This window comes from Schistocerca nitens, chromosome 1, assembly GCF_023898315.1.
Source record: "Schistocerca nitens isolate TAMUIC-IGC-003100 chromosome 1, iqSchNite1.1, whole genome shotgun sequence".
Taxonomy (NCBI): Eukaryota; Metazoa; Arthropoda; class Insecta; order Orthoptera; family Acrididae; genus Schistocerca; species Schistocerca nitens.
In genome coordinates this window covers 889,293,831-889,314,687 of record NC_064614.1, presented here as the reverse complement: position 1 = coordinate 889,314,687, position 20,857 = coordinate 889,293,831, and the positions used below count along the sequence as shown (strand labels likewise).

At 41.7% G+C, this 20,857-nt stretch overlaps 1 protein-coding gene and 1 non-coding gene across 3 annotated transcripts in view; both read right to left on the bottom strand.

The window, feature by feature from the left end:
* The window catches only part of LOC126191653 (inositol-trisphosphate 3-kinase homolog), a 524,458-nt gene that overhangs the window by 285,996 nt on the left and 217,605 nt on the right, over window positions 1–20,857 (bottom strand). The window lies entirely within an intron of this gene.
* Window positions 15,508–15,634, bottom strand: Trnar-gcg (transfer RNA arginine (anticodon GCG)). The gene is made up of 2 exons: window positions 15,597–15,634; window positions 15,508–15,542 (listed from the first exon to the last, which is right to left on the bottom strand). It is a non-coding gene; the product is annotated as a tRNA-Arg (tRNA).

Sequence of the window (20,857 nt, the reverse complement as noted above, 5' to 3'; positions counted from 1 at the left end):
AGCTGTTTTAATGTGCCGAGAAGGTTCACACAAGTAAACACAAGAAAGCAGTTCCCTTAATAACTGGAAACAAATCGTCTGGGGATGGATATGAAGAAGCAGAACTCAATATTTTAATGCTGAAGACAAAAGAAATTCCTGCGTGTGCAAACGTTACACCGTTGATTGACACAACAGCCTTCACAGTACAGTGTGTTTCAAAAAGATTCGTCTGATATCGCAAGACTATGTCTAAAAAAAAAAAAAAAAAAAAAAAAAAAAAAAAAAAAAAAAAAAACACCACTTCCATCTGAAAATCAATCACAGCACTATTAATTTATTGCCGCGCGGAATTAGTCGAGCGGTCTAAGGCGCTGCAGTCATGGACTGTGCGGCTGGTCACGGAGGAGGTTCGAGTCCTCCCTCCGGCATGGGTGTGTGTGTTTGTCCTTAGGATGATTTAGGTTAAGTAGTGTGTAAGCTCAGGAACTGATGACCTTAGCAGTTAAGTCCCATAAGATTTCACACACATTTGAACATTTTTTTAATTAATTTATTTTTTGATTTCTTACTACCGTCGGTTACACAGATAACGTGATACATTCTAATAATAATAATAATAATAATAATAATTATTATTATTATTATTATTACTATCGGTCCGTGCACGGCAGTGCTGGGTACCAATAGGTTCCAAAAGGCCGAGCGCAAAATAGCGATTTTTCAGGGGTCGCATCTCGGCTTCTATTGACCACCGATATAAGAGGTCAAGTGTTTTGGATAACCCATGGCCTAGCGGCCATTTGTATAACTGTCGGAAGAACGGGCACACAATAGCTATCCTACAGTACAGGGTTAAAATTTAAGCATTACACACTTCCTCCAGTCCAGGCAAATTGAGCAAATAGGTCGGTTCCATTGCGTTAGGTGTGGTTTAGGCAGCTTGTAAAAGCATTATTTGTTCATGAGTGGTTCCCGAGAAAAAAACCCGAACAACCGTGATTTTTGGGTGCGAAAAGTATCAATTGTAGCGATGGTCACTTTTATAATTTCTATTCATGGCAGATCGTCGAAACGTTTATCATATGTTATTAAGTTGTTATTCTCGACGAACGTCAATACATTTTTCGATATTACTGTTACCAAAATCCAGAGGTTCGAAGTTATCGTACTTAGCACAGAAAATCATAAAAACCCGTTTTTTGCTGTTTTTGCACATTGAGCCGCAATTATCTAAATCAGTGGTCTTCAAATTACTGGACCACGAAAACCACATATTAAATTTTGAATCTCAGTGGGGGTCGGATAACACATGTTCTGAGAAATTCGAGAAGAAAATTATATCGAAATTTACTGCTTTTTACAACTAACACAATATTGAGTGAAAACCTCAGGTACACTTCGTTACTCTTCAGTACACCTAGTCAGAAGTATGAAATTTGTCTTCTTAATCCAAAATTTTCTCCAACTGTGGCTGCAATTTTGACCGTTGTATGAATAAAATATCTCGTAAAGGTTCGTCCGTCAGGTTATTTCTGTATTTAGCGTAGGCTGTGCTAAATACAGCTAACAAATCTAGTCTTCCTTCTTTAAACTTGTCCTTCATGGTGTCATCAGCTTGCACAGCAATGAGTTCCATTTGCAGCGCTGCCTGCAGATTATCTTCCACTTCGCAAGAAAATTTGATCTCTTTGGAATGAGCATTTAAAGCTGATTCTTTGTCGACGTTATGTTAAAAAGTATCAGTTTCTCACTGAAAACTTCAACATGCGTGCGCTCTGTTCGCTAGCATAGATATGATGAATGTTATATCCCCTTTCTTCTCGTGTACCTCCTTTGTTAAACCCGTAGCTTTTATCTACGAAATGAGCTGAAAACCACGCGGTACTTTACAGTACCGTCTGGTCGTATGTGCACTTTTCGTGTACTGCCACACAAACGTAGTTTGTTGTTTTATTTGATGTTCTCATAGCACGGTCCGCATAATCGTAAATGTTGTTTCACACAGAAGTACCACTTTTTGGGCACTGGCAATACTAATAGATGACGGAACTGTTGCAGCTCTTCTGAAAGATTTGACGGATGATAATGATGTTATGGAAGTAGAGGATGATGATGATGAAGGGATGTTACTGATGAAAGTAATGCTAATAATCCTGCAGTTTTGGGTTTTCTCGAGATTTTGTTGCAATTTTTAAAAAGGTTTGATAGAATGTGAACCAGTGGAGCACAAATTCAATTTGCCGTTTAACTGTAGGGAAATATATATAAAAAAAACAAGGTACAATTAACTGCTTACTTGAAAATTCTCTCAAAAGTAAAAATATGTCTGAGACTATAGTTGACAGAAGAAGGAGAAAATGTAGGTGACTCAATTAGGTCCTTCAAAGAAAGAGCCTTGGTGAAACAGTACAACGCAATGAAGCTTGTACAACGCGGTTGCAAACTGTGGCATACTAGAGACCTGAAAGGCTAAATTCTTGCCTTTGATTTTTATGAAGAAAGAATCAAAGCTTTGGAGAGGGAATTTGAAAATTGTGTGTTAGGGCAATTTTAGGTTTTTCAAAGAAGTTTTGCGCCAAATACGGGAAAAACGACTTTGGTAACCTTTTTATTTATTTTTTGCTGCCAGGAGGGCAAAAGTAGAGAAAATTTTGGTTTGTGGTATAACGGGAATAAATTGGATAAGTATCTCATCGTGCCTTTCACTTTCTAAGGAAACAAAAGAGGTGACTTTCATTGTAATCAGTCATCCCCTGGAATTCGGATACTTTGCTGAAAGACAAGAAAATTGTGTGTCTCGCTTCCAATTATCATGGAACAGGAGTATTATTTTCCTCCAGAAAGCAGAAGGATGGCATTAAAATCAACATTCATTGCTATTCTGTAGTAAAGGACTACAGTTGTAATATAGGATTTGTGAACCATACTGACAGACAGATCTGCTTACGGCTGGGTAGAACCTAAAAGTATTGGTAAGTGCATATGAACTGTACTGTATAGAAGATGACTTCTGGAATTTAGGAGAAATGTTGCTCAGGGACAGATGAGACAGATGAATGCCCAGAGCTGCAAGCCATATTCTGACAGAAAGTAATATGGTAAATGCAACAAAAGGAAGAAATTAGTACCAGTGGAGGTAAAATTAGGAAAGACAGGCGTCAATTCTGTCGCTTTTGCATTATACAGAGGAAGACGTGAGATATGTAGTTCAAAAAATTGCGAAATACTTTTGATAGCTGGAACGACAGTTTACTCAAAAATGGTTCAAATGGCTCTGAGCACTATTGGACTTAACTTCTGAGGTCATCAGTCCCCTAGAACTTAGAACTACTTTAACCTAACTAATCTAGGGGACATCACACACATCCATGCCCGAGGCAGGATTCGAACCTGCGACCGTAGCAGCAGCGCGGTTCCACACTAGAACCGCTCGGCCACCCCGGCCGGCTGATATGTAGTAAAAGAGCGTTCAATCTGGACCTTACCGAAAATTTTTGTTCATATGGATTCGTTACTTAGGAAACGTGTTGTACTGAGAATTGTTGATCGGAAACTCACTAGAGGCCAGACGGTATTCAAAATTACGATAACACTAAAATGAAAAATGAATAAGATTATAATTCCGAAAATAAACACTGTTGTTGAGTTACTATACTGAAGCGCCAAAGAAACCGGTATAGGCATGCATATTCAAATACAGAGAGATGTAAACAGGTATAATATGGTGCTGCGGTCGGGAATATCTATATAAGACGACAAGTGTGTGGTACAGTTGATAGATCGGTTACTGCTGCTGGAATGGCAGGTTATTAATATTTAAGTGAGTTTTAACATTATGTTATAGTCGGCGCACGAGCTGTGTGACACAGCATTTCCGAGGTATCGATGAAGTGGGGATTTTCCTGTACGACCGTTTGTGTTGAATGTACCTAGAGTATCAAAAATCCGGTAAAACAACAAATATCTGACATTATTATGGCCGGAAAAAATCCTACAATAAGGAGGCCAACGACGACTGAAGAGAATCGTTCAATGTGGCTATAGTGCAACCCTTCCGCAAATTGCTGCAGATTTCAGTGCTGGGCCATGACCAAATGTCAGCGTGCGAACCATTCAACGAAACATCAGCGATATGAGCTTTCGGAGCCGAAGGCCTACTCGTGTACCCTTGATGACTGCACGACATACAGCTTTACGCCTCGCCTGGGCCCGTCTACACCGACATTGGACAGTTTGTTGGTGGCTGGAAACATGTTGCCTGGTCGGACGAGTCTCGTTTCAAACTGTATCGAGCGGATGGACGTGTAACCTCTTGAATCCATGGATGTTGCATGTCAGTAGGTGACTGTTCCAGCTGGTGGATGCCTGTAATGGTGTGGAGCGTGAGCAGTTGGAGTAATGTGGGGTCCCTGATATGACTCTGACAGGTGACACGTACTTAGCATCCTTTCTGGACGCCTGCATCCATTCATGTCCATCATGCATTCCGACGGACTTGAGCAAATTCCAGCAGGACAATGCGGCACCCCACACGTCCAGAATTGCTACAGAGTGGCTCCAGGAACACTCTTATGAGTTTAAACACTTCCGTTGGCCACCAGACTCAGCAGACGAGAACATTATTGAGTATATCTGGGATGCCTCGCAACGTGCTGTTCAGAAGAGATCTCCACCCTCTCGTACTCTTACGGATTTATGGACAGCCCTGCAGGATTCATTATGTCAGTTCCCTCCAATACTACTTCAGACATTAGTCGCATCCATGTCACGCCGTGTTGCGGCTCTGCCGCGTGCTCACGTGGGCCCTACACGATATTAGGCAGGTGTACCAATTTCTTTGGCTCTTCTGTGTAGGATATGCTGCTGTTATCCATGAAAAACCTGGGATATTTATATCTTTTTGATAGTTCAAGCAACACAGAGTTAAACGAGCTGGAAGAACCACGCGCTGTTTCAAAAAAGACTTTTCGTCAATCGCGATTATCTGTTACCAAGAAACAGAGGTTCAAAGTTACCGCACACATTCACGTAAAATATCCAAGTAAAACCCGGAGCAAGTGTAGTTTTAAATGACATCGTGAACAAATAGCAATGGTTGTAGCATCATGACAAGGGCTATGGTGTCACCAAACTATGTTTCCAGTTGCCAATTTTTTTACCAATAAAACTTTATGATGCGCTGAAATATGCCCAAAGTGGTACTACAGGGACAAAAAATGAGCTAAAAGGAGTCTTAACATGCCTGAAAAAACAAAATGACTGCCAAAAATTATGTAAAACTGGGAAGACTGAGAATTCAGTAAAATATTTCTAATTACATGTTTATTCTTTTAAGATACAAATCATAAGCTAGGCGTTTTCGATATATTGCGATCGATAAGCAAAGCATCCAGAAAAAATGCAAAGCAAACGACTTTTTACGCGTACTTATTATTTGTTTTTCCGTGTTAAAGTATATAAATGTGTCCAACATAAACTGTCAACACTTTACTGACTTATATAATTCGTTTTATAGAAGCAGCACACCCAGCTCTAGCACGCACAATAAGGGAAATGTTGGTTTCGAAGAACAAAAAACACAAATATGTACCTCTTTAAAAGGCTCTAACAAAAAGATGGAGAATCAGCTGCCTCAATTCACATACCGCCTCCCTAAAAAAAATTTTGGCATGCCAACGCGTCGCGCCTTTTCGTACTGAAAGAAAATACCAAACAACAGTGACGCTGGAAGAGTGAGGAGACAGTGATGGTGGGAGGAAGAAAGTGGCAGTGAAAGAGAAAGAGAGATGGATGAAGACGATAGCAGTGGGAGATAGTGGCACTAAAAGAGAGAGGTGGATGGATATAAAAGCAGTGGGAGAGCAAAAGAGAGAGGAGACGGTGGAAATGAAAAATACAGATAATTGGAGGCCGTACATAAGCTTGAAAGGGGGGGGGGGGAGAAGAAACGATGAAAGGAGACAGTCTAAGTGAGAAAGGAGGCAGTGGCACGGGGATGTACTCTAAATCAATGGGAGGGAAAGGAGACAGTGGCACAGAGACGTATGTAGACAGTGGTAGTGAGAGGGAGATGATGATTATGGAGGCTTAACTACAAAAACAGACTGGGTAAAAGGATTTAGTACGTTCTGTGTTAATAAAGTAAGAGTATGTTCGCATGACAAAATTTTTGGTGAGGAAGGTGGAATGAGGATTGAGGCAGCTGATTCTCTACTTTCTGTCAGAGTCTTTAAAAGAGGAACACATTCGCTTTTTTGTACTCCAACAGGATTTTTCCTCTGGTTATTATAACTATCGTCAATTAAAAAAAAAATCAATTTTCACAGCACTTCTTTCTGTCTTTCCTGCTTCTTCCACGAAACTTCTAATCTCATACAGTCATTGTGTTTCTTCTTCCTCTCTTCTGTCCATTTCGTTTCTGTTTTCTTCTCTACTTATTTTCTCAGTATTTTTTCCTGTCTGTCATGTCTTCTGTGGAGATGTTTAGTTTCTTGAGGTTTTGCATGGTTTCCTTTATTCAGCTGGTTTTCGCGGTATTAGTTGTCACCATGTTAAAAATCTTCTTGGTCACTCTGTTTTTGTTAGTCCTATGTCTGTGTCTGAAGAACTTTGCCCTTCTTATCCTGATTTCGTTTGTGATAGTCTCTGTCTGCTCGTGCAGTTCTACTGTTGGTTTCTTTATCCAGATCCCCTCTTTCTGAACCTGCCAATCGCTCTTTCTCAGTATTTTCCTGTCTTGCTTTTTCATCTCTCTGATTTTCGTTTTCCCTAGATTGCTCATGCTTCTGATGAATACAAGGCCTCTGGTGAGACTACTGTATAACAGAATGTTAATTTGACATTGGTGGAAATACTTCTTTTGCTGTTACGGTTCCATGTAAGTCTGTTTGCTTTTCAGGGTTTTGTGATCATTTGTTCCACTGAGCGTCGAGTTTAGCGCTGTTTTGTGTATTAATCTCGCAGGTACTTTTAACATTGTACTTGTACTATCTTTCCCTACTTCGTTACTGGGGGTATCCGTGGATTTTGTGTCCATATGCCGCGTTTTTTCATGTGTGATGTGTAGTCCTGTTTTGGACGAGACTTCGTGTAGTGTCTCTACAGTGTCTTTGGCTTAATTTCTGTTATTTGCTGCAATGGTTATATCATATATACTGACGGTTCTATCCTTGTGTCTTTCCATCTGTACCCCACCGACTCCTTTGTCCCATATCCTGATTATTTTCTCTATAACGGAGTTAAACACAGTGGGTGACTGGGCATGTACCTGTCTAACTCCTGTCTTGATATCGAGTGTTTCCGAGATCTCTGCCATTAATTTTACTTCGGATTCTTTATTTGTTAATGTTTCCTTACTATTATTACTATTATTTCTTACTTTTGAGTTCTAATTTTCTGAAAGTTTGCCTGAGACAGATCACCCACTGTGTGTGTGTGTGTGTGTGTGTGTGTGTGTGTGTGTGTGTGTGTGTGTGTGTGTGTGCGCACGCATGACTGCTATGTGTTAACAACCAAATTATTACTGCACTTAAACTACTGATTCCGCCATTTTTCACTTTGGCACGCAGCAAAACATACACAAAAATGTTTCAAATGGCTCTGAGCACTATGGGACTCAACATCTGAGGTCATCAGTCCCCTAGAACTTAGAACTACTTAAACCTAACTAACCTAAGGACATCACACACAACCATGCCCGAGGCAAGATTCGAACCTGCGACCGTAGCGGTCGCGCGGTTCCAGACTGAAGCGCCTAGAACCGTTCGGCCACTACGGCCGGCAACACATACACATCTGAATATGAAATTACCCTAGATAAACTGCAAGCAGTCCAATCGGACCCTACCCCTTTATTTTACGATGGATGTGTGGCGTCAGAAATCACGTATGAGTGGCACACTTCTCAAGCCGCACTGAAACCCGAAGCGCTTGGTTGTGGCGGTGATATAAAAAGAAATACTGAACAATGCTAGTGGTGCATATTGTGGCAACAGATATCGTGCAACCGCAATCAGTCGTCCCACAATGGATTTACCCACAGGAAGTCAAATGAAGGCTAAAAAGCCGCACAGCCTTGATTCCATTTTGCTAGCGGAGTATTCATGGAAACACTGTGAGCTGCTTCTATGGCGATAATTTAACTGGAGATCAGAGTTCCTCTACTCGGACAAAACATCTTATCGCGCAAACGAAACTGTAAATTGGCGGGCAGTCACAGCGCCGACCGCAAGCTGAGAAACCGACTGCAACGCTCGCCTCACTGATCTGTCAATTTACTTTTAAGTCTTTCAACAAGTTAATCTTCAACTGCAGCCTGTACAGGTACAAAACTTACGAAACACGATGAGCTCCAGGCAAGGGATGCAAGTTACACCTGTACATTGATGTATGACATTTAATAATAGAGGCACAGAGGCGTCGCTGGGTAAGTGTCAACGAAACGGGTTTCCCAGCAAACTTGCTGTAGGAAGGGTTGCGCTCGGCTTTTTACGGTAGTGTCCGGCATACTAAATGCAATTCTGGTCTGTCTAGCTTCTGTAGAGAATGCACAACACAGACCGATTCCAAGCTAATGACATAAGTGAGAGGAATAGATATACCAATCCATGCTATTCTTATGTCTGTACGTTTTCTTTCCTACACACAATGCCACAACAATGCCGTGCGCAGAGAGTGGAAGATAAAGTATCAGGTGATGCAAGAAGAAAGAACAGATTTCAGTTTTTTATTACAGACGAACTATGAAAGGTAGAACACACTGTACATGTCACAAAGTTTTAAAGTTTTATGTTCGCACAGACACTATACCATAGACTATTTGAGCACCATGGGTAGCTCGACAAACGTCGAAACGATGGTACATTTCATGCCACACACGAATCAACAATTTAGTTCTTCAGTTCTTGAACAGCAGCTGCCATAGGTAGGTCAAACACTGTCTTTTCTGTACGCCCACAGAAAAATCGAACATTGAGGGATCGTGGTGTAGAAACAAACCCACGCCTCTGTAAAATACAGGGGCGTGGGAGCGCGCAGGGGGAGGCGGGGTGGACACGACGGGAAAAGGCGCCGTCATGCATGTAAATGAAATCATTGTAATCACGGTTATTAGAATACACGGTAGGTCTCACTCGCACACATGTTTAACGCGTAGGTAGGTAAGAATGTAATTGAGATTTTCGGGGTTTTAGTGTATTATTATTATTATTATACTAGTTATACATTTTTCTATATTCGCTAAAATGCCAGTATGAAGTCGCGGAACTATGTATTTTTCAAATTTTGTTAATAACTTTCAATTTACAAAACACTAACCCTTAAACCAAAACAATCTGATGGAACGCTAAATTGCCTGTCTCCATTTTAATAGTGACTTCATTAGGAAGAGGATATTTCAATAGGTCTGTAAGAGACGATAACGCATTGTAACATCGACAACGTAAAGATGCAGCAATTGAAGTATATTCAGGTGACAACTTAGTACTTCGTCCTTTCATAAACACTTGTTACTGGCAGTCACAAAAAGAGCCCTCAATCACTTTTTGAACACGTTTTAATTCCATGTAACTCAGTGCTACATCGAGAGGGATCCTGTAAATCCGTCATTCTTTTGCCTAACGTCTTTTATTTATGATTCCATAATGTCAAATTGTTGGCGTAAGCACGTATTGTGGCATTTACAGCAGTGCTTGCTTTCATTTGTCTATCGGTAATTTCTTCATTACTTGGTAATATAGTTAGCTGTGAAATATCTTCTTCTTCACGGTAGCTTCGTCTTTGTACCTCTATATTTCTCTCATTATTAGGCTCATTACTAAGTCGTAAATCAGCACCAGAGGGGGTAGGTTTTAGAGTTCGAACAGCATCATTTTTCAACTTGCATTTCGAAGGAATACTCAACAGTTCATTTTTTCACATCACTTTCATAATCCGAATCAGTAAAGTGTACTGAGCAGACACAAGAATTTTGATCAGGAAACGAATTTGCACGTTTATAAGTATTTACCATTTTCGTTTCGTCTCGTTGTTTTCAGAAAATATATGAAACTTTATTTCTAACTTACTTAGTTGTCTGCTGTGGTCAGTACAACTTAAGATCGCGCAGCAAACCGTTATTTTTCACTTAAATCCCTCATTACACTGATAATTATGGCATAACTCTGAGGTCAATCCCCGGTCATTAATATAATTTCACTCTGCCATACAAAAGCTCGTTTTCGCTCGTAAACGCTGTTACAACACGGTACGTTATGGCAACTGCCGGCTACCGAGAGCTGTTTCGGTATACTCTGACGTGTCAGCGAAGGGCGTCTTGCTACTGCGCATACGCCACGTCCCTACCGTGTGTTCTAACATCTGTGACTGTAATCTTCGTGGAGTTGAGGAAATTACCAATTTCGTAGCATGTCCTGGTATGACATTCCTCATCACAGTCCCCTTCACAAAAAAAGAAAAGAAGGTCCTCTTAAACTTTGTGAACAGAAACGGCATAAAACACATTCAGGTTCGGTGAGTCGCTTTCATGTTCGACGACGACGCCAGTATTTCGGACCCCCAGATTCTTATATTATGGCGGTTTACTTTACCGCAAACATGAGGCGTTCGGATAGTGTCCTTTGCTATAACCTGGTGAACTTACGTGGAAAATTCGTGTTTTCCGTTACGATCGCCGGCACGCAATTGTGCAGTAACCGCTAGTTGTAACGCTTCATATGCAGGTGTCGTTTCAGAAGACGCCACACTGTCGTTTGAGGAAGTAGACGTTCCTGGCTGGCCCATCTGTGGACTTCGGAGGCTCCGTGTGACCGCATCTCCGAGACGGTCGAAATTTTCGTCGGACGTGCGTGGCTAACCAGTGCTCTTCCTTTCGCATATGCAACCACCTTCCAAGAATTCTGTATGCCAGTCATAACTCTGCTTATGCGGAGGCGGCTTCTTACTGAATCGACGGCCGCATGCACGCTGCAGTTGAGCAATGGATTGACCTCGCGCAAATTCCAACACACAATATGATTTCTCTTGCGGTGTAATCGCCATGTTGCTACAAACAAACAATAGCGTAACTGCGTCAAAACTTGTGACCTTTCTCTATTCAATGACATGCGCAATGTGTTTCCTTTTATGGTTTGTCTGTAATAAACAACTGAAATCTGTTCTTTCTTTTTGAATGAGCCAGCGGAGTGTGCCCAACGTCCCCCCCCCCCTCCCTCGCAACACTACGCTCGTACATCGCTCCTAACTATGTCGAGACAAGCAACTGCTGATTCTTTTTTTTCTGTAAGCACGTTTATGGTTGATCACGCAAAAAACCGTAATTTATTATGAATAAACGACTGAAAATACCCATCTGACTATTTCCGTTTAAAACAGGAAGTCCCGCTTTTCTATTTTTGGGCCTCATAATCCCAGCTAAAGGTCTTTTCTTTTTTCTTTAAGTAGCTCTTGTAGGAAGGGATGAAATTTTAACGTGCAGTCGATGTCGTTGGTATCGAAACAGAGTCCTAGATGAGGTGAACGATAGGGAATAAGAGTACGTGGTAGAATGTCCCAGTAATTGCCGGAAGTGGTTTACAGGAACTACAGAAAATCCACATTGGGATAGATGGGCAGGAATTTGGCGCTAGTCCACCTGACAACTGAAAGGAAAGGAGTACTAGTGTTTAACGTTGAAGGGGTACTACTGTCTATAGTGGTATGACGTAATAAATTGAACCCCTTACACATCCCTGGTTCTGTGAACTTTATGAGAATAGCCAGCCTTTTAAGCAATGGCACAGTGTTGCTCAATCTCGTTATTCAGTAGCATCTTATTATTTGAACAGTTATAAAGGCCACCGTGGACTGTCACAGTGAATACACTCAATCTACGCGCTATTTGCGAGACAGCAAACGCTACCTGCGCACTAGAGCTCCTGTTGAAACGCCGCTGGTGCGCTAAACGGGCAGCTCTGCTTTAGAGATTATGTTCATCCTGTAGTAACTGGTTTGAACAGATTCTTATTCACACAGGCACGCAACTAACGCGTGGCGAGTGTTGCCGGCCGTCGGGATGTAGAACATGGGAGCAGAGTGTCCGCATATTTGGGGTCAGCTCATGTTACGTGACGGGCATTTCGTATACAAACAAAAAAAGGTCGAGAGTCTCGTCGTCCGCAAAACAGTTCCTGCTGCGACTGGCTATATAAGCCAGTTATGCTTCGGCTAGCACTGCGTTTCCCCACGTGTCGTTCTACAGTTTTCCGCGGTTTTTTCCCCAGAAAAGCCAGTCTTTTCTAACTTTCCGCATTAGATTCCACTGTCCGGAAAGAGTATTTCTAATAGAGACATTGTGAGTTTGTTTAGTATATGCCGGTCTACCTCCGGCGTCATACGGCTCTGCATAAATGCAGAACTCCTTTCCCTACCATACAGGCGCCAGTAAACAATTCTTAACGACAAAATGACCTCTTTCATGCGGTCCAGTTTAAATCTCGAAAACATTGGTCATGCGAAAGCCAACTTGCGATTTTCCAACATGACATACCGAAAACCATGGATCAAGGCAAGAAGGTAGTTGGCGTATTTCTTGCCTCCCGAAAACGTATGACACAGTAGGTATAGCATATCGAGCGAAATTTGTGAGTGGAATGAGAATTTATTGTTAAGGACACATCACTTTACCTTGGATGGAGAATCATCAACTTAAGTATCTGCTCCAGGGAAGTGTTTGGGACACTTGCTGTTCTAACTAAACTAAATACCACTCAGGTATTAGGCCTTATGTCTGTTCCGACTGGCCGAATGCTGCCTACAAGACAATAAGAAGGGCAATCTTTGATTGTGGGGCATGTGATCCCATTATCCATTTATTGCCAGTACATGAATATTGGCGATAACGCTGTTTCTTTATTCAAGAAGCCCTTCATTTGGCCTCACGAAGCAGAGTGGGTCCCGCTCCATAACTCCCAAACTCAGAAAAATCTGAGGAGATACCGGAAACTGAACATGGATCATTCCGCACCGGAGGCACTGGCGGTAACCATTCGGCTACTTACATGATCCTTGTTGTTCATGTTGTTCACTGTTGTGACAAAAGTCATCGGATAGCGACATGCACACACAGATAGCGGTAGTATCGCGTGCAGTGCAGTGACCGAGCTGTCATTTGTATTCATGTGAAAAGGTTTCCGACGTTATTATGGCCGTAACGGACTTTCAACGCGGAGTGGTAATTGGAGCTAAACGCACAGGACATTCCATTTCGGAAATCTTTACAGAATTCAATATTCCGAAATCCACAGTGTCCAGAGTACGCGGTGAATACAAAATTCCTGGCATTACCTCTCACCACGGACAACACAGTGGCTGACGGCCTTCATTTAACGACCGACAGCAGCACGTTTGCGTCGAGTTTTCAGTGCTAACAGATAAGCAACACTGCGTCAAATAACCGCGGAAATCAATGTGGAACGTACGACGAACGCATTCGTTAGGTCAGTGCGGCGAAATTTGTCGTTAATGGGCTATAGCAGCAACGACCGACGCGAGTGCATTTGCTAACAGCACGACACCGCCTGCAGCGCCTCTCCTGGGCTCGTGACCATATCAGCTGGACCCTATACGACTGGAAAACCTTGGGCTGGTCAGATGAGTCTCGATTTCAGTTGTTAAGAGCTGACGGTAGAGTTCGACACGAAGCTATGGACCCAAGTTGTCAATAACGTACTGTGCAAGCTGGTGGGTGGCTCCATAATGATGAGGCCTGTGTTTACATTGAATGGACTGCGTCTTCTAGATGTTCAGTTACTTGGAGACCATTTGCAGCCCTTCACAGACGTTATGGTCCCAAACAACGATGGAATGGTTCAAATGGCTCTGAGCACTATGGGACTTAAAATCTGAGGTCATCAGTCCCCTAGAACTTAGAAATACTTAAACCTAACTAACCTAAGGACAACACAGACTTCCATGCCCGAGGCAGGATTCGAACCTGCGACCGTAGCGAACAATGGAATCTTTGTGGACGACAAAGTGCCACGTCACTAGGCCACAACTGTTCGCGCACTGGTTTGAAGAAAATTCTGGAGGATTCGAGCTACGAGTAATGATGTGTGCACCCAGATCGCGCGACACAAATCCTATCGACCATTTGTGGGACATAATCGAGATGTGAGTTCGTGCACAAAACAGTGCACCGGCAACATTTTCGCAATTATGGATGTCTATAGAAGCAGCACGGCTCTATATTTCTCTAGGAGACTTCAAACGACTTGTTGAATCCACGCGACGTCGAGTCGCTTCACTACCCCGGGCAAAAAGAGGTCCGACACAATATTAGGAGATACCCCACGACTTTTGTCATCTCAGTGTATTTTAGTGACCTGGCAGTTAATACTAGTAATAACATCAGATTTTTTGCAGCTGATGCAGTGCAGATAATGAAATACAGTCTGAATAACACTGTACAAAGCGGTTTACAAACGGACATCTTGCTTTAAATGATCAGAGATGTAAACCTGTGTACTGCGTAAAATGAAAAAAGAATGCAGTATCCTATGTAATATCGATGAGTTATAATTCGACTCGGTCAACTCATACAAATACCTGGGTGTATCACTTGTAGAGATATGAAATGGGATGATCACATTGGCTCAGTCACAGTCAAAGCGAGTGGCGGACTTCAGTTCATTGGTGTGAAACTGGAAAAATGCAGTCAGTCTACAAAGGACACTGTTCACAAAACTTTCGTACGATCCATCATAGAATATAGCTCAAGTGTATGGCACCGTACCAAATAGGACTATCTGGGGATATTGGAGTACACAATGAAGGGTAGTACGTATGGTCACGGGTTTGTCAGGCCCGCAGGAAAGTGTCACTGAGATGATGAAAGAATTGAACTGCAGACTTTCGAGGACAGAAGCCAACTATTGCATTGAAAAAGTTTCTAGAACCAGCATAACAGAGGAATCTATGTACACTACAAACATGTATGTATCATTTCCATACCGACTGCGAGGACAAGATCACACTAAATACAACGTGCACACAGGCATTTAACCCTTTCATGGATAAAATTCATTTTTTACAGATTTTTAAAATATTAAGGTGATAACGTTTTCTTTTTAGTCCCATTATTATATTTTCACCACCAAAATATTTTTTAAGTTCTCCATTTTTTCACAACAGGAAGTGGGACACATATGTCCCATGAACCAACGCGAGATACCTTTTCTGCTGACTGACTGATTTTGTAATTTTATTTATTTTTTGCCATAAACTGGAGTTTGTGGAGAATAAAATAACTACAAATTATACATGCATGTAATCTTTTTATTTGTGTAGAGCCAGTGTAAAAAATATTCATTACATTTCAGTTTTCATGATACATGACCAATATTTACAAAACTTTACATTCCATGAAACTTTGGAAAACATGGTGTGGTACACCACAAGCAGTGCAAACAACTTTTGTTCTCAGAATGAGATTTTCACTCTGCAGCGGAGTGTGCGCTGATATGAAACTTTTTGGCAGATTAAAACTGTGTGCCGGACCGAGACTCGAACTCGGGACCTTTGCTTATCCGCAGTCTGGTCCCTTTAATCCCCCAAACCAACCAACCAACCTTTGCTTATCGCAGGCAAGTGCTCTACCAACTGAGCTACCCAAGCACGACTCACGCCCCATCCCCACAGCGTTACTTCTGCCGTATCTCGTCTCCTACCTTCCAAACTTTACAGAAGCTCTTCTGCGAACCTTGCAGAACTAGCACTCCTGCCTTTGCAGTGCAGTCCCGATTTTTTCTCAGGTTCAGTACAGTCGTCCCTAGATGGCAGCACCGTACAGAGCTGGGTAACATATATACCGACACTCGAACTGGCGCTCAAAGTTAGTGGGACATATATGACCCATCAACCACGAAAGGGTTAAGCAATCTTTCCTCTTGTGCACCGTACATGAATGCAACTGGGAGATGCTCTAATAAATGGTACAATGGCGAGCAGCTTGTGCGATGCAGTTCACAGAGATATACATGGTGTGTAAGTAGACGCAGAGCGCATAGAACTTGCAGCTCATCTATTTGAAGAAGAAAGTTAAACTTACTGGCGGAAGAATTCTGTGTAAGCAAGGCTGCAAACAACGAACATACGAATAAAACTTCACACACACACACACACACACACACACACACACACACACACACACATATATATATATATATATATATATATATATATATATATATATATATTATATATATATTATATATATATATATATATACCGGGTGATCAAAAAGTCAGTATAAATTTGAAAACTTCATAAACCACGGAATAATGTAGATAGAGAGGTAAAAATTGACACACATGCTTGGAATGACATGGGGTTTTATTAGAATAAAAAAAAAACAAAGTTCACAAAATGTCCGACAGATGGCGCTGGACAGCAAAACGTCAGTGACTGCGCATGACAATCGTGTATAAAAGGAGCTGTAATGAGAGAGAGAATCAGATGCGCCAGCAGTCGCAGCATGTTGACGTTACCTGGAAAGGTGCTTTTAGTGAAGCTGTATTATCAGAATGGGGAATGTGCTAGTTCAGCGTTACGATCCTATCGCCATAGGAAGGGGATTCGAACGGGTAAAGGTCCGTTGACAAATGCAGCTGTGGCGAGAATGTTTTCGAAGTTCGAAGCCACGGGTTGTTTAGACAATAGACCCCGTAGTGGCCGACCGAGCACAAGGCGTAATGTTGCTGAGACAGTTCAGGAAGAAATGGAGGCTGTAGCGGGTTCGTCTATGCACGGTGAAGTCAGCGCTCGTGCAGTCGCACGTCGCACCGGTATTCCATACACTACTGATTGGTTGGCACTTAGGCGTACCCTCCGATGCTAACCGTACAAATTCCATCGGCATCATGAACTGTTACCTGGCGATTTAGTGAAGCGGAGGGCATTTGTGGTGTGGGCGTTTCAAAAGATGGCGGAAGATGACGACTGGTTGAATAACGTGTTGCGGACCGACGAAGCTCATTTCACGCTCCGAGGGTCTGTCAACGCCCACAACTGCAGAATTTGGGCTACCGAAAATCCTAGAACTGTCGTGGAAAGTCCATTGCACGACGAGAAAGTCACGGTATGGGTTGGATTTACCACATCTACCGTTATCGGGCCTTTTTTCTTCGAGGAAATGCGTGATTCTGGTTTTGAACTGCTACCGTGACGGGTGAGAGGTACGCCGATATGTTACTGAGTCGCATCATCCCCAGCCTGGCTGATAAACACATGCTGGAACGTACGATGTTTATGCAGGATGGCGCTCCACCCCATATAGCTAGACGCGTGAAAGATCTCTTGAGCGCGTCGTTTGGTGATGATCGTGTGCTCAGCCGCCACTTTCGTCATGCTTGGCCTCCCTGGTCCCCAGACCTCAGTCCGTGCGATTGTTGGCTTTGGGGTTACCTGAAGTAGCAAGTGTATCGTGATCGACCGGCATCTCTAGGGATGCTGAAAGACAACATCCGACGTCAATGCCTCACCATAACTCCGGACATGCTTTACAGTGCTGTTCACATTATTCCTCGACTACAGCTATTGTTGAGGAATGATGGTGGACATATTGAGCATTTCCTGTAAAGAACATCATATTTGCTTTGTCTTACTGTGTTATGCTAATTATTGCTATTCTGATCAGATGAAGCGCCATCTGTCGGACATTTTTTGAACCTTTGTATTTTTTTGGCTCTAATAAAACCCCATGTCATTCCAAGAATGTGTGTCAATTTGTACCTCGCTATCTACATTATTCCGTGATTTATTCAGTTCTCAAACTTATACTGACTTTTTGATCACCCAGTATATACTAGCGAAGGTAAATGCACGAAAACAGTTAAATTTTGCAAAAAGGAGCCTGAGAGGGAAGAATATACAGGGTCTTTCACTTTAAGAGTCGTCAGGCGCTTTTTCTGTGGTATTTCGCCACATATTTGCAATTTAGATTTTTCAGTGTATAGTTGGGGGTTAGTGCAAACACATACAGTCCACCACATCTTTCATGCGACGCCCGCTGTCGACCGAAAGCGTCGGTTTGTCTCCCACTGTAAACAAAATGATTTTTAAAGCAGAATTTTACGTACCCATTCGATAGAACGATCCCGTGCTGACTGCTACCGCCACGCACTAGCGCTACCCAGTCGCTGCCGAAGTACTGGTTATTCGTTGTTTTACCGTCCCTGTCAATACATATCGGTGAAACGAATATAGTAGGAGACTAATGTTGGGCAGCTCTATCGAATACGCGCATACAATTCCGCTTTAGAAATTATTTTGTTTGTAATTAGACACAACCCGACGCTTTCTGTGGTCACTGGGTGTTGCATAAGAGACATGATGAGCAATACTTCTTTGGTCTCACTGGACTCCAGCTACGCAATGCAAAAGGGAAATTGAGGGTATTTCCCGAAACACCTGAAGACTCCTGAGAGACACCCGGTACATAGCATTTATTGGCGAACGTTATTTAAAGTTATTTGATAATATAACACTGTATGTGGTAGAGCCAACGAACTGCAGAATAAAAAAAACTCTTTAGAACACTGTAAAGCAATGCGGTGGCACACTATGGTATGCGAGTGTGTATTTAGATTGGTGTTAAGTGAACTCGCTTTTGTTGATGACAATCTGACTCAGCAGTTACGTCATTACTTTAAAAATATTGTATGTGCTGAAGAACTAGGTCCATGTTCATATTCTACAAATATAATGACCCAAAACATCAGCTTATCACTTCCTTCAAAATGGTTCAAATGGCTCTGAGCACTATGGGACTCAACTGCTGAGGTCATTAGTCCCCTAGAACTTAGAACTAGTTAAACCTAACTAACCTAAGGACATCACACACATCCATGCCCGAGGCAGGATTCGAACCTGCGACCGTAGCGGTCTCGCGGTTCCAGACTGCAGCGCCAGAACCGCGCGGCCACTTCGGCCGGCTGTATCACTTCCTTATAACTCCTCTAAAGAAACTGAAACACTTCCACTACCCACAAATCTGAATCCTATTCAAAATTACATTAAGAAGCATTTCTTGCAAATAAGGTAGCATTTATGTTAACGTCAAGTCATGTTCGTTTTTGTCCTGGTTTTTATTTTATAATTATAATTTTTGAATAGCAGGTACAAAAGAAATAAACAAATATCGTGAAGTCGTCCAAATACTTCTTATTCAAAAGTATGCCAGGAATATTGTAGTTTAAGATCCCGAATAAATTATCGAGTTCGCTAATAAAAATTATTTTGTAGCGCATAATGTATAAAAAAACAAAAAAGTTGTGTTGCCACTCAGTAGCCTATTCTTAATACAAATTATTTAATGAAATTTGTCTCGATGCTTAATGTTGTGCAGTTTCTTAAAAAAATTTATCATCAACCGCGAGTAAAATATGTAAATAAAACACCAAAGTAAAGTTCCTACCTTTTTTCCGTGCAATAACGAAAGACTGCCGGATGGAAGAACGTAAGAGTGAATTATCCTAATCAAATTTCCTTAAATAATTATGCATAATATATAGATAATTTTATTGCAAACGCGATGGTATTGGGTTACCTTAGCAAAAGTAGGAAAATATTAGGACTGTCGCGATTTTGTTTCTAAGCCAGCGGCGGCGGCGCTGCATGGCAGTCTATTTCCGAAACTGCAGCTCTCTCATAAGCGTAGTGCAAGCCAAACTCCAGTGCTCGTCGGACTTCAGTGTTAGCAAGCACACTACGTTAAGGGGAGGACTGAACTACCTGATTTATCGAGCCACAATGTTAACGGTTATAAGGGGGCTCTGAAACATAGTTTGATGTGTATGAACGTGGAAAAACGGCTCAATACTACCGCCAGTAACTTCGAAGCACACATTTTTAACAGGAATGATTAATTATTTGCATTAAAGGAGGCTAATTATGCTAGACCATCGCTAAAGCACTTAACTAAATTTATTAGGCAGCACCAAGAAAATTCAACCCCGGTTACCGAATTTTGACGAGCGTATTTGTAATTAGACATGCAAAGCTCTATTTTGCCATATCACCTGTTGACTTGACGCTAGAGCAGACCATTCATTAATGCTAATACCAGTAATCAATTGGTTAATAATCTTAACATGCTCTTAGTCATAATATGAGAACAAAAATACTGACTGCTGTCAAGGAGAATATCTGTCCTAACAAGTTGATACATAACATCCTTCGCACAAAAAGCAGAACACAAAAAAGATAAAGCAAGTCTCCACGTATTGATAAAACGATTAAAAATACCATCAATCCATCTGATATAGTATCGATAAAACTGCTTTATGGTACATTTATACTGGTAAAGCAGCATCTTCCGATGTTACCGATTTCCTACTAGCTGTTCATTCAGTAGGAATTCTAAGTTAACTTTTATTTCTGAGTGCATCCGTTTTATTAGGAGATTTGAAACACACATATCACGAAACAAAACTCTTAATTTCGCATCACAGTCCAGCTCTAAAGCCCAGGTTAATAAACAGGCAGCACCAAAAATTAAATGGGACATTTTGGTTTCCTACTCGCAATTAGCCCTAAAAATGTTAATTACTGACTGACATTTGCACTAACACCTGCTCTTTTCTCGTGTACAGGTGAAATGTTAAAAACAAACAAGTCCAAATGAGCCAACATACTGAAACCTTACGTTTACATGGTTCAGCCGACACGAATCGACATTGGAATAGCAGATGGATTTTACTTCTTACGCAAGGTCGGATACTCTTTGCCACAAACCTTTCACAAAGTAGTTGAATCGATCCCCATAAAACAATGTTGAAGGAATGCTGTAGAGATACATATTATACGAGTGCTAATCATTATTTAACGCTTTCAATCAAAG